The following is a 14,275-nucleotide window of genomic DNA, read 5'->3' as shown; positions in this document are numbered from 1 at the left end:
TTTGTTTTAAACAATAATACTTAATAAAAAGATTAATATGAAAACATAATATTTTAATATTATTAACACCTAAAGTTTTTCTTATAAATCGATTCTTTATTTATTGTCTCTCCTACAATCCAAGTCTTTCACCATATGTTAACCCATACACCTATGGCTGGTGTTGTGGACTATACAAGCTCCATTTCCCTTTCCCTTTTTCGTCAATCTTGACAATGGAAAAAGGAAAGTGGGACACGTAGTCAAAGTTTTAAAAAAATATTAAATACATTCTTATATGTATTGAATATATGCTTAACCCTATTTTATTTCTTTGTTTTTTTAATTTCAGGAAAATATGGTTAATGCCTAGGAAAATGGCCCTCAACCAATCAAAAATTCAAAATTTATATACCATAATTTATTTTTAAAATCAAACTTTCGATCCTACAAACCTTGTTTCTCGGAAGAAATTAATAGGCAGGGGGGTTAGGCGGGGGGGTCTATGGGGAACATTAGTTCCCTACCTTATATAAGGCAAGAAGTAATAATGGTGGTATGTCATTTTTTTTAATGAATAATTGTTATTATAAAGTTTATGTTTAACTAAAATGTGTTTTTTTTTATGTCTATAATTTGTTAAATTGCATTGACATTTTTTTGTGATTAATGGTAATTGTAAACAAAACAAAAAAGAGTAAAATTTTGTGTTCATATTGTAGACGTCAACAAGGTTGATAGTTTCAAGATTTATTCTATATTTTTTTGAGGTCTTTATTAGTTATTTTCTACAAAAGTGTATCAAAGAAAGGAGGACCGTTACAATTATCAATCATTTCCACAACATACATTAGAATATCATGTTTTTTGGGGAGTAAGGCTATAAGAGAATTTTAATTACTTCACCAAGACCTTTACTAACATGTCTTGCTTGTATCTATATGTTGGTTGAGAATTATACTCTTACCTCTACAAAATAGCACATGTGTTTTGTCTATTTGCTCAGACTCACATTTTTCAATTGTGTTCCTAGTGCTTCTTGCAATACTCATTGCAATTGGTCAGTTCATCATTTTTAGCATTCTTTAGTTGTATAATTTTACCAAATTGTTGGTGGCAAAAAAACACATCAAGTTGTCAAATGGTTCCTTCTCAATTGATATAATTTGTTTATAATGCCCCACTTGAGAACCCAATAGAAATTAATCTAATATACTACAAAGCTTACTGATTTATTTTTTTAAAGTTTATACTTACACAAGATAACAACACAGAAATAATATACACATACACATCAATTACACAAACAATTACAAATACAATTTTCATTCTTGAAGGGCTCCTTCACGTTGAGTCATGTTTATAAAACTTTTATTAATTAAATTTAAGTCTTAAGTACAATGTCTATAGCCATGATGAAAACATATACATAATCGCATGAGAAAATAAGTACAACTAATACAATGAAATACATTCAAAACACAACATCCACTGCACATGTCACAGGGTACATGTAATAATAAATAATTGAGTAGATCAAATACAATACATCAATCCATACGATCTCAAGATAAATGATACATGAATACACATGATGTAGGAGCATCCAGTGGTGTCAGGGCAATATTGTATCACCAAAAATATGCTTAGTGTTAATTTACGTTTAATGTGTTTGTATTTCTAGATACCCATTTGGGCCAAATAAAGATTCCAACTCTCATAGTTCCACTATTGATTTTCTAGGTGAGTGTTTTTGAGTGCCTTGGGATATGTGCTAGTGCGAGAAATAGGTTATTTTGTAATTGAGCCATAATTATTATGAGTTAGAAAGTGTAGTTTGAAAAGATTATTGTACTTGTAATTTAAAGAATTCCAGAAAAAGAATTTGGGCAAAAGGTTTTACGGTTTGAAAGTTATTGCAGTTTTAAGTTGCTTGGAGACCCCCTAAGAATGCTTTAAAGTTAGATTTGAGGCACTAAATGACCTTGGATGGTCCCAAAAAATGGGAGATAGGGTGCTTGGAGAGCTTTCCAAAAATGTAAACAGTTCGTCAATCAAAGTCCTGGATCAAAAGTTATGCCTCCCAGAATTTGGACTTCCATTTTTGGATTCTTCCAATTTTGCACCAACTTCTGACTTGTCTTCTAGAACCTTATGCTTTGGTGGTGGATGCCAAATGACATATTCTAAAATGTATTCCTAATCCTTAACCTAATTTCGGGTTACTTAAGGTCATTTCTTGCATTGTAAAGGCAATTTTTGTGGAGTTTGGGGGAAGGTACTGTGAGAAGGATTTGTCTCCAAAATCTGATAGCATTGTAAGCCTATAGGGCATGTAGTTGAGTTCATTTTCGATGTACTGAATGTAATAGCTTATCATATTTGATAATAAAATTTTCATTTTCCTATTGTGTTCATTTTTTCTTGGGTTGTGCCCTCATCAACATATGTATGCATCAACTGAATAAAAGTCTCCAACGTAAGAATAAGAATGATAATGATACAATTGCATAAATGAACATCCAATATCTACCAATTTATGGGGAAACTCAAATAGTAAGAAGTCGCTATCTCCTGACATTGTGGTAACCTAGTCAAACACCACTCCCACTGTACAGGGAAGACAATGTACTGTCCACACACAAATATCAATCACAAAAGAAAATCCTAGGCAACGAATATTGATAGCTCAATCTACCTCAAGGGTAAAACAAACTACTCATAAATAAAAGATAATCAAAGTTGAGAAGATAATTAACCAAGATCAATATCACATACCAAAGTCAACAACTAGATATCAAGTACAAAATAAGTATTTAAACCAAAGAAATAGTTAAAAAAAAGAATATCCATTTTCAAAACAAGTGCTAATAACTAAAAACTAAATAATTATCATCAATGAAAGTAAGTCACCAATCAATAACTCCAACAATAAATACACTGCTAAAAGAAAATACAAAATCTATGAAGGAGACTCTAACTACATACTTGGGAGTGTCATCATAGTAATGCTCAACAAAGTAAATCCCATGAGCATAAATCTCAAATCGAATTATAAGATAGATCATGACATCCAGTCAAATAATTGTCATAAATTAAAATTTAAAAGATGCTTCTAATGCACATCCTAGATGGTCAACTAAACAATTCACACAAAATCAACACGAAGTAAACATCACCATAATATTTCAAATCCATCACAAAATAGATACCACAAAATCCCAAATAAAGCATATAGAAAACCAAGCGTTTTGATCACATGGTTCAAATTCTACTGCTTTCTAATGTTTAGTTTGGACCATCATATATATTTATCATAATTGCAATTAGGAAGTGTTTTCCTTCATAATCAAATAATATTATTAATCTTTTCTAACAAAAAAAACTAATAAATATTTAAAATATTATATTCATAATTTGACAATAATTGTCAATTTAAAAATAAGTAAATTTTAGTTGATTAAGACAAACATTTTCTTACACACACACTATTACAACAAGTAAATCTCTAACTAATAAGCTTTAACAAAATAATTTTAATCACAATAAACTAAATTTAAAATAAATTTTAATTTAATAGAAAACTAAATTGAGATAATAATTAATTTTATATAAATTAAATAACATACATTTCTTTTTCTTTTAAATTATAAATATAAAACTTTATTTTTTTTAAATATTAAATGCCCACTAGTGGAGCCTATGGGTCATAGCCCCTAAGGGCTCCCAACGACTTTTCCTATGGGAAGGAGTTCCATTAGGTAATTGTGCATTGCTTTGGGTAGCCACAACTTCCCAAGTGATCATTGACAAGTGTAGAGGGTGTTGGAAATCTGATTGAAAATCTCATTATTGAAGATCAAAGAGGGAGATTGTTGGAAATCTAATTGAAAAGCTCATTGTTGAAGATTAGAGAGGGAGATTGTTGCAAAGAAAGAAGATTGTTGTTTTCAATCATTGTTTTGTCATTGATGTCAAACCTACTATTTGTAGGAATGACATTTTCTTATAAGATCCAAGTACTATCACTTAGTTGATTGATGAAGAGGATTTGATCAACAAGATGTAACTGTTATCTTTTGTCACCCGCCAAAAAATTCAAAATTCAAACATTCGGCTCGTCCAACAGCTAGTCCCAGAAGTAATATTATTTTTATGCCTAAGAGACATAAAAAATTTTAAGCGATCAAACCTTATAAAAGTTTCCATGGCCTGCAAGATTTCTGGCCGTCAGATCTAAGGAAGATCTACGGAGGGCGCCATCTCGCTATGGAGAATTTGTGCGAGAGTTACATTAGCGACATTGCGCCTAGTTGACACGTGTCCGGTGGGTCCAGCGGCAAGCAATCAATTCACGGGCCAGGCACCAAGTTTCGCGGCGTGCCGAAAAAGGGTTCACGATGGGCGGTTAGTTGCCGGCAAGGTTCACGACGGGCGGTCAGTTTTGTTGGCCACAAAATTTGAAAGGCGGCAAGACGCCATGTCGCCATCGAAAAACTATAGCGACATAACGCCAGCCCGGCCAGAAGATGTTTTACGACGAGTCTCTGTATCGACGGCAAGGTTTGTGGCGACAAAAAAAATCAGTGGCAGGAACTTCAGGCAAGCGGTTGGGTCCCATTTGTACTTCACCTACATAGTTAAAAAGCCTGGCGCCATGGTGGCAAATCAGAAGGAGCCACGTGTAGATAAAAGACATGTCATTAGTTGGGCACTATGGCGCTATGGGAATTTGACCTTGATTTTCTCATAGCGACATGGCGCCTAGTCAACACGTGGCCACTCCGTGGGGTCAGGTCTTGTAATCTGCCAGGTCGGCGCTTCAAATGGCCAATAAGAAACTGCCACATATACCAAGTTAGAACACAGTCAGTGCATGGGACCAGATCGTCAGCGTTGTCAGTTCCGTCAGAGGTTAAGATCTCCACCGTCGGATCAGCTGAGATCAACGACAGGCACCATCGCGCTATAGAAGAGCTGCACGAGAATTATGATGGCGACATAACGCCCTTTGGCCATGTGTCCGATAAATCTCAGATGTCAGCGCAGGAAATACAGACAGTTGGTACGTGGTTGGTTTCTATTTGTCGATGCACTAAGGGGCAATATCCATCTTGCTTGCCATCAGATTTAAGGCAAATCAACAGATGGCGCCATGTCCACATGGTGAAGTTGCACGATCTTTACCATAGCGACATGGCGCCCTTTCGCCACGTGTCAGCGGGGCCCAGTTGCAATAGGGTACACCGGTCAGTATCGCCAGGTGTCATTTGGGGTGGCGCAGTCGCTGAAGTGGCACCAGACATGATGGCCTGAGGTGAAGCAAGAATGACACATGACGAGTCTTCACGATCGTCAGATCTGCAAAGATCAACAGTAGGCGCCATCACGCTATGGAGAAGCTACGTGATGTATATGTTGGCGACATAGCGATTTGTCGACACGTGGCTCACTAGCAGACCAGGGTTGGCTATTAACGATTGACGGTTAGCGGCTGGCGGTTACGGTGAATAATAATAGTTTGAAGGGTGGCACGGTTAGTCCAATAAAGGTGGTCAACCGTGGAAGGACTCCCCAGGTGGCAGAATAAAGAGAGATGATTGGCCTAGCTGGTTTATATAGCCTAGTTAACTTTTTGACTTCGACGGATTCATGAACCAGGAAGAAAAGATGATCGATGTTATCTTGCGATCTAATCTTCGCGATCAATTCTGATCTACTAGAAATGAATGCAAGGCATAGGGAAACACTCCACCATCTCGGTCGATCCATCTATTGTGTCAGGATCATTCATTAGTGTCGCTTCTGTCTACTCGAGGCGTTCCTTCAGTTGAATATTTGATTTTTTACTTCAGAACCATGCTCGAGTGTGATCTTTGATCGGATATTTTTGGGGTTCAATGGTAGTAGTTGAGTAGTTAATGCCGAGCCAATTTCCTCAGTTATGCCTAAACTATAAAGGCAATTTTGTGATATTTTCTTAAGGTCGACCCTTCTCTGTTATTCTCTGCTACTGCTTGCAGGTTTGCAGTGTAAAATTCCCTGTGTCTCTGAACTGTATAACATTCTGTATCATCTCCTTCAACCATCGATGTGCATTTGCGTTCATCTTGCCTCTCATTGGTGTACTGTTGAGATCTGTGACTGGCATATTGTATCTATTCTTGGCCTACTGGATAGTGTATAAGTGAAACCCTTTTCCTTGTGTTATTCAGCTGGTTCTCTGATCTGTATGCGGTTACTGATTGACATAAGTCTGAGTGTGTATGCCTTTGAATGTTATCTTGGTTTTGTAGTGCATATATGGGCAGAAATGGGTCTAAACACTCTATTTTGGTGCATCACCTCCTTAGAATAGACTAGGTAGATTTGCTTTCGTGCTCCTTTTTCTCCCTTTTCATCTCCAAGAGTAGATAGGTGTGCCCTGATAGTAAGAGGAAGTCGGCCTGCTCCAAAGACTCAACCTCACAGTTCAAGTCCCATAGCTTGGAGGTTGTTTCCATGTTTCACTAGGTTGTCCTCGCGCATAGGCCTTGGACAAGGGTGCAAACCTAAGTGACAACAGTTTTTGGCACACCCGGTGGGACTACAACAACAAGATCAAACAAAATTTAAGTCTACTGGTGTCAAAGAAGAAAGAGTTTCAGAGATTAATGCTGGAGAGGTAGTGCTGGCTTCAGTATTCAAGCCTTCAAGAGGCTGATTCTTAAAGTACTTGGCGACTCTGAACATCAACAAATCTGGTTCCAGGCCAAAGTTGCAGAAATTCATGCCTAGAGTTGAAACAAGGGCGTCTTCTAGAGGTAAATTTCAATATCAAGAGCTTTCTCTTTCAAATCCTAGAAGAAAGAGGACTAGGACTTCATTATCACCAATTAGGGGTGCAATAACAGTTAATATACCTGTAAGGTCTATCTCTACTCCTCCTATGGTTCGAACTCAGCCTAGATTGCCATCAACACTCATCAATAGAACACTTGTTTACATGGCACAACCAAGGGTTCATGCCTTTGCCACCTTTAATGGTGGAAGTCCTCTATTGTTAGCCTAAAGACATGATATATCAGTATCTGCACTAAAGAGTATACCTGATTTTACTGGTGAAACTTCCATCTCCCCTTTAGAGCATATCCAAGAAGTAGCAAATGTCTGTAATATTCATGGTATTACAGAGGATGATGTTGTTGTCAAACTTCTAGCCTCATCTTTAAAAGGAAAAGCATTAGAGTGGTATAGAGGCTTAGCTCATGGTTCTATAACTAATTGGGATGAACTAGGAGCAGGATTATGCAAACATTTTGATGATAGAAGTGATTATCTGTCACTTTTAGAGCAGTTGACTACAATAAAAAGAGCACCCCATGAGTGTATGACTAATTTTAATTATAGATTCCAAAAGACATGGGATAGAATACCTACTTCAGTGAAACCTACCCTTGGTAATGCCTTCTTGCATTACCTTAGAGCTTTTAATAGTGATATTGCCACTACAATCCAAACTATGGGAGGAGATACCTTGCCTAATGCTTATGAGATAGCCATAAAAGCCGAGAACATCCTAATACAAGGAGGAAAGTTGGCTCCAAGGCCCCCTATGCCTTTCTTTCCTGATGTTCCTAACCACCAACCAGCAATGGCCCCTCTTCCTACAACTTCTACATCACAAGCCCTTACTCCAGTTCCCCAAGCTTCCACATCCTCAAATAGGATAGATGAATTCAAAGAAATGCTCCAAGGTCTAGTGTTGAATACAGATAAAAGAGAGAAGACCCTGGATAAAAAATTGCAAGAGCAGGGGAGGGAGTTAAAGGACCAAGGGAAGAGATTAGAGGATAGTTTTTCTCTAATACAAAAAATGAGTAACAAGGTGGTGGCCTTAGAAAGGCAGCAATCTCAAAGTGGCAAGCCTCCCCAATTGCAATATCAAGCTCCAGGTGGTGGTAGGCCTCCTAATCAGTGGAGTAGCTCTTTTGATCAAGGTAGGCAAAATAGTCATGCTTCTGCTTCAAGCTCAAATCAGAACAGAGCTATAGTCCCTTAGAATAACTTGGCCCAAGATCAAGATTTTTGTCCTTCTTGCAACTATTCTTATACCTATTGCATGTGCCAAAAGGCAGAATCTTATATGGCCCTAACTGTCCAAGAACCTGCAACAAAGCAATCATACAAGGAGGAACATCCCAAGGAGGCCTCATATATTCAAGGACGTGATGATTGCTCTTTCATGAATCATCAGGTTGGGGAGCATTGTAATGTAAACCAGGATTCCGTTGCTCATAACACAAGAAGCAGGAAGAGAGCTATGGAACATGTTGCCCCTCCTTCTCCTAAGCAGGCCTCAACTTCAAGTGCTACACCTTATATACATGCAACAAATGAACAAACAAGTACTTCACAACAAAAAAAGCAAGATTCTAGAAAGAAATATGCAAGTGATCCTTATGTTGCCCCATCTCAACCTCTTATAAGTGCAACTCCCAAAGTTTCTACCAAAGTTCCTAATGCACCTTTTAGTGTGGTAGAGAAAATGAAGAAGACCAATGTGAATATCTCCATGTGGGATGCTGTTGCTACCATACCAATGCAGAAGAGGATGCTGTAGCAAGAATTAGAGAAAATTAAACTCAAGGATTAGCCATCTATCATGGAGAATGCCACAAGTCTAGTACAACCAGCAGGGGATGTGGAGACAAATAAAAAGGTTAGACCTCCTCCATTCTATGTTTCTCTTATTATAGGAGGCAAGTTAGTCCACAATTGCATGATAGATTCAGGGGCTAGTAGCTCAGTAATGCCTAGGTGTGTTGTTGATGCTTTAGGAATGAAATATGAGCCCATTGTTAGGGATGTGCTACAATTAGATGGTAGTACTGTCAAAACCGTAGGTATCCTTAGGAATGTGGAGATGGCCCTACATGCATGCCCTAGCTGCACTGTGATTCAAGATATATCTGTTGCTGAAGTCAAGCCCTATTTTGCCATCTGTCTTTCAAGAGACTTCACTGCTCAAATTGGTGGATTCATATCTGCTGATTGGTCATATATGTCATTTAGGACCAGATATGGAACCAATGCCTCAATTAGAGCAGAACCTCAAGCCCTTCATCACACTGAACCCTACACCCCCAAATTCATCAATATGAATTGCCCTATTCTAGAGATGGATGAAAATGGCATAGTAAATGAGCTTGTCACTTCCATAGCAGAGATTCCTGATTTCTTCTTGGATGAGTGGGCAAATGCATATCAGTTTGAGCCTATGTTGAAAACTCTTGAGACAGGCCTTAGTACATATTGCATACTAGAGAAAGAGGCTCAAGTTCCTGATCTTGTTGGGACTAATGATGATATAAATGGAATATGGAGTATGTACTTTGATGGCTCAAGGAATAGAAATGGATCAGGGGCCAGTGTTATGTTGGTCTCTCTTGCACAAATAAGATACTACTTATCCTTTAGGCTCCAATTCAGTTGCACCAATAATGTGGCCGAGTATGAATCTTTGATTCAAGGTCTCTTACTTGCCCAAAAGAGAAGAATTCAAGCCTTGAAAGTATATGGAGATAGTGAGTTGGTAGTCAATTAGGTGAGAGGCCAGAATATCACCAAAAATGGCCTACTCAAGTCTTACAAACATAGAGTCTGGGATTTTCTTGAGGGTTTCAATGTATTTAATATTCAAAGCATTCCTAGGAAAGAAAATAAACATGTTGATAGACTTGCAGCAGTGGGTGCAGCTTATGATGTACCAGGGAATCTTGAGGAGGAGAAGAAGCAACAAATTAGGGTGGTAGTGAGGCCTGCCATCCCTGACAACAACACTCATTGGCAAGTGTTTGACTCTGATGAAAAAATTGTGAGTTTCTTGCAGAATGAGGCAGAATTCTCAGATAGAAACCAGTCAAGGCTGCAAGATCAGTATGGTGATCAGATCATTCACCTTAGTTCTAACAAGTTGCCCAAGGGTCTCATTACTTTGGAGAGTGTTTTTAACCCTGGTGATCAAACAAGAGGCAAAGGAATGAATCTAGCTGCAGAAAAGGATGATTATGCCCCAGTTACAATTGCTGATGGAAAATCTCTGAATATGGGGAAGGTATGTTCTGAAACTAAGCGAGAAAACTTCATTCATTTATGTCAAGAATTTAATGATGTATTTTCTTGGACATATGATGACTTAAAAGGGTTTGACCCTAGTTTGTTTCAGCATACCATAGATTTAGTTGATAAGGCCAAACCAGTAAGGCAAAAACAGAGACCAGTGAATCCTAAGATTGAGCCCCTAATGAGAAAAGAACTATCCAAGTTGATAGAGGCTAATATAATATTTCCTATCAAACACTCATCATGGGTAGCTAACCTTGTCCCTGTAAGGAAGAAGAGTGGAGAAATCAGATTGCGTGTGGACTTTAGGGATCTTAATCAGGCTTCTCTTAAAGATCACCATCCTCTCCCTTCTATGGAGCAGATTATGTCTAAGGTCAGTGGGTCAAGGAGATTCTCTTTTATTGATGGATTCTCTAGTTATAATCAAGTGCTGGTTAAAGAATCTGATAGATACAAGACAACATTTACTACTAAATGGGGCACCTATGCTTATTGCAAGATGCCATTTGGACTAACAAATGCAGGTGCCACATTTCAAAAGGCAATGGAGATGGCCTTTAAAAAATTAATTGATAAGTTTGTCTTAGTATACCTTGATGATATAACTGTATATTCAAAAGATGTAGAAAATCATTTTGATCATCTAAGGCAGGTATTTCTAAGATGTAGAGAGTTTGGGGTTTCCCTCAACCCAGCCAAGTGTGTCTTTGCTACAAGCCAAGGAAAATTATTGGGACACATTGTATCTGAGGATGGTTTGACCATTGATCTAGAAAGAACAAAGGCAATACTTGCCCTTCCTCTTCCTAAACACAAGAAGGGGCTGCAAAGTTTCCTTGGTAGAATAAACTTTGTGAGAAGGTTTATCCCTAATCTTGCTACCATGGTGAAACCTCTTACAGCCATGCTTAAGAAAGACATGGTCTTCTCATGGAACAAGGAGGGGAAGGAGAGTTTTGAAGAGATCAAGACAGCCATAGCCTCAGCCCCTACTCTCGTGAACCCAAATTTTGAGAAAGATTTCATCCTCTACACTTTAGGTGGTGAGTCAAGTATCTCTGTTGTCTTGACTCAAACAAATGGAAAGGATGAGGAGCAGCCCATAGCCTTCTTCAGTGAAGGGCTTAAGGAATATGAAGATAAGTACAACTTTGTTGAGAAGCAAGCTCTTGCAATCATTAGAGCCTTGAAGAAATTCAGACACCTCTTATCCCACAATAGGATCCATTTGTTGGTGCCCCATGCCAGTGTAAAAGATTTTCTGTTAAGCAAGGATATTAGTGAAAAGAGAGCTGGACGGATCACTAGGGTAATGGAATATGATGTTGATATTCAGATTACCAAGCTGGTAAGAGGGAGAGGATTGTGCAAAGAAATTTTATCAGGTCAGGATTCTGATGAAGAGGCTGCTATGGTATTAACAGAGCAACAGGAAGTAAGAAATGTTGATGGTCCAAAGAGCTGGATAAATAGTATGAAGAGCTTCTTATCAGGGGATGGATACCCTCAGGGATTAGATGGAGCCAAAAGAAGACAATATAGACTGCAGTCCATTTCCTATGTTGTAATTGATGGTATCCTATTCAGGAGAGATTTTACTGGGACCCTGTTGAGATGCATTGAAGAGGATCAGGCTGAAATGATGATTAAAGAACTTCATGATGGCCTTGATGGCGGCCATTTCTCTACAAGAACAACTGCCATGAAGATCACGAGGGCTAGTTATTATTGGCCATCTCTGTTCCATGATTGTTATAGGTATGTGAGAAAATGTGAGAAATGTGCTTTCTTTTCAGGCAAACAAAGGCTTGCAGTTCTCCCCCTTCATCCTATTCAGGTGGATCAGCCCTTTACCCAGTGGGGGTTGGATTTTATAGGCCCCATTAATCCTCCATCTAGTGCAGGTCATAAATGGATTTTCCCTACTACTGATTATTTCACTAGGTGGACAGAAGTAGTTGCCTTGAAGGATGCCACATAACCATCAGTTGTTGAATTCCTTGATGGGATTGTGTCTAGGTTTGGTGCTCCTTCTACTATCATCTCAGATAATGCTAAATCTTTTGTTGGAACCCAGATTTGTGCATGGGCAATGAATCACAATATCTACCTGAGCACATCAACAAATTATTATCCCTAGGGCAATGGTTTGGTTGAGTCTTCCAACAAGAATCTGATCAGAATCATGAAGAGGACAATATAAGACAATCAGAGGGTCTGGCATAAGAAATTAAGAACTACTCTATGGGCTGATAGGATAACACCCAAGAGATCTATTGGGAATTCACCTTTTGTGCTGGTATATGGTAGGGAGGCCAGACTCCCAATTTCATTGGAATTCCCTTCCTTGGAGTTGGCCCATCAGCTGGAATTGATTGAAGATAATACCATGTCAGTAAGAATGGCAGAGCTAATTGAACTGGAAGAAAAGAGAAACAAGGCCATGGAAGCCCTGGAGATGCATCAACAATAGATGAAAAGGAGTTTTCATAAGAAGGCAAGGGCCAAAACCTTCAGAGAAGGAGATTTAGTCCTCAAGTGGGACTAAGACAGAGTGAAACTAGGAAGACATTCTAAGTTTGACCCACTATGGAGTGGCCCCTATCTGATTGCCAGTTGCAAACAGGCTAATGCATTCCAACTGAGCAGACCCAACGGTGAAGTTCTACCATCCCAATCAATGGGATTTATCTTAAAGCTTGCTTCTGATGAAGATTGTGAATCCATGTACATAGTTAGTCTAGTTTCTCTTCTGTTATTTCCTACTTTTCAAGAAGTGCACATGTACAGGGTTCTCTTTTTGAGTTGCCAGGTTCCAAAGTTTTGACAGTCTCAGGTTGCAGAGGAAGTTCTATTTTTGTTTCTAGTTACAGAAACAAAGCTAGGGTTTTCAAGGTTTTTAATGTCCCAACAGGCGGGTTAGGGTTTTGCGATTCTCAGATTCACACTTTTTGACCCTGTAGCCCAATGGAGTTTTTTTCAGGCACTGGTCCTCTGCATCGAGCAGGCTTATGCCCCCTGTGAGTCACCAAAAATGTTATCTTTTGTCACCCGCCAAAAAATTCAAAATTCAAACATTCGGCTCATCCAATGGCTAGTCCCAGAAGTAATATTATTTTTATGCCTAAGAGACATAAAAAATTCTAAACGATCAAACCTTTTAAAAGTTTCCATGGCCCGCAAGTTTTCTGGCCGTCAAATCTAAGGAAGATCTATGGAGGGTGCCATCTTGCTATGGCGAAGTTGTGCGAGAGTTACATTAGCGACATCGCGCCCAGTTGACGCGTGTCCGGTGGGTCCAGCGGTAGGCAATCAGTTCATGGGCCGGGCACCAAGTTTCGCGGCGTGCCGAAAAAGAGTTCACTACGGGTGGTCGGTTGCAAGTAAGGTTCATGACGGGCGATCAATTTTGTTGGCCGAAAAATTCGAAAGGCGGAAAGGTGCCATGTCGCCATCGGAAAACTCACGAGTTTTCTGATAGCGACATAGCGCCCAGCCAGTCGGAAGATGTTTTACGGCGAGTCTTTGTATTGGCGGCAAGGTTCACGGCGACGAAAAATATCAACTGCAGGAACTTCAAGCAAGTAGTTGGGTCCCATTTGTACTTCACCTGCACAGTCAAAAAGCCCGGCGCCATGGTGGCGAATCAGAGGGAGCCACGTGTAGATAAAAGACATGTCATCAGTTGGGCGCTATGGCGCTATGGGAATTTGACCTCGATTTTCTCATAGCGACATGGCACCTAGTCGACACGTGGCCACTCCGTGGGGTCAGGTCTTGTAATCTGCCAGGTCGGCGCTTCAAATGGCCAATAAGAAATTGCCACATATACCAAGTTAGAACACAATCAGTGCATAGGACCAGATCGTCAATGTTGTCAATGCTGTTAGATGTTAAGATCTCCACTGTCAGATCAGCTGAGATCAACGGCAGGCGCCATCGCGCTATACAAGAGCTACACGAGAATTATGATGGCGACATAGTGCCCTTCAGCCATGTGTTCGGTAAATCTCAGATGTCAGCACAGGAAATACAAACAGTTGGTACGTGGCTAGTTTCTATTTGTCGATGCACTGAGGGGCAGTATCCATCTTGCTTGCCGTCAGATTTAAGGAAAATCAACGGATGGCGCCATGTCACCATGGTGAAGTTGCATGATCTTTACCATAGCGACATGGTGCCCTTTCAC

This window comes from Cupressus sempervirens, chromosome 11 (assembly GCF_028749045.1).
Source record: "Cupressus sempervirens isolate cs-2001-9-10 chromosome 11, ASM2874904v1, whole genome shotgun sequence".
NCBI classification, from domain to species: Eukaryota; Viridiplantae; Streptophyta; class Pinopsida; order Cupressales; family Cupressaceae; genus Cupressus; species Cupressus sempervirens.
The sequence above is the reverse complement of the archived record's forward strand: the minus strand, read 5'-3'. Positions refer to the sequence as shown.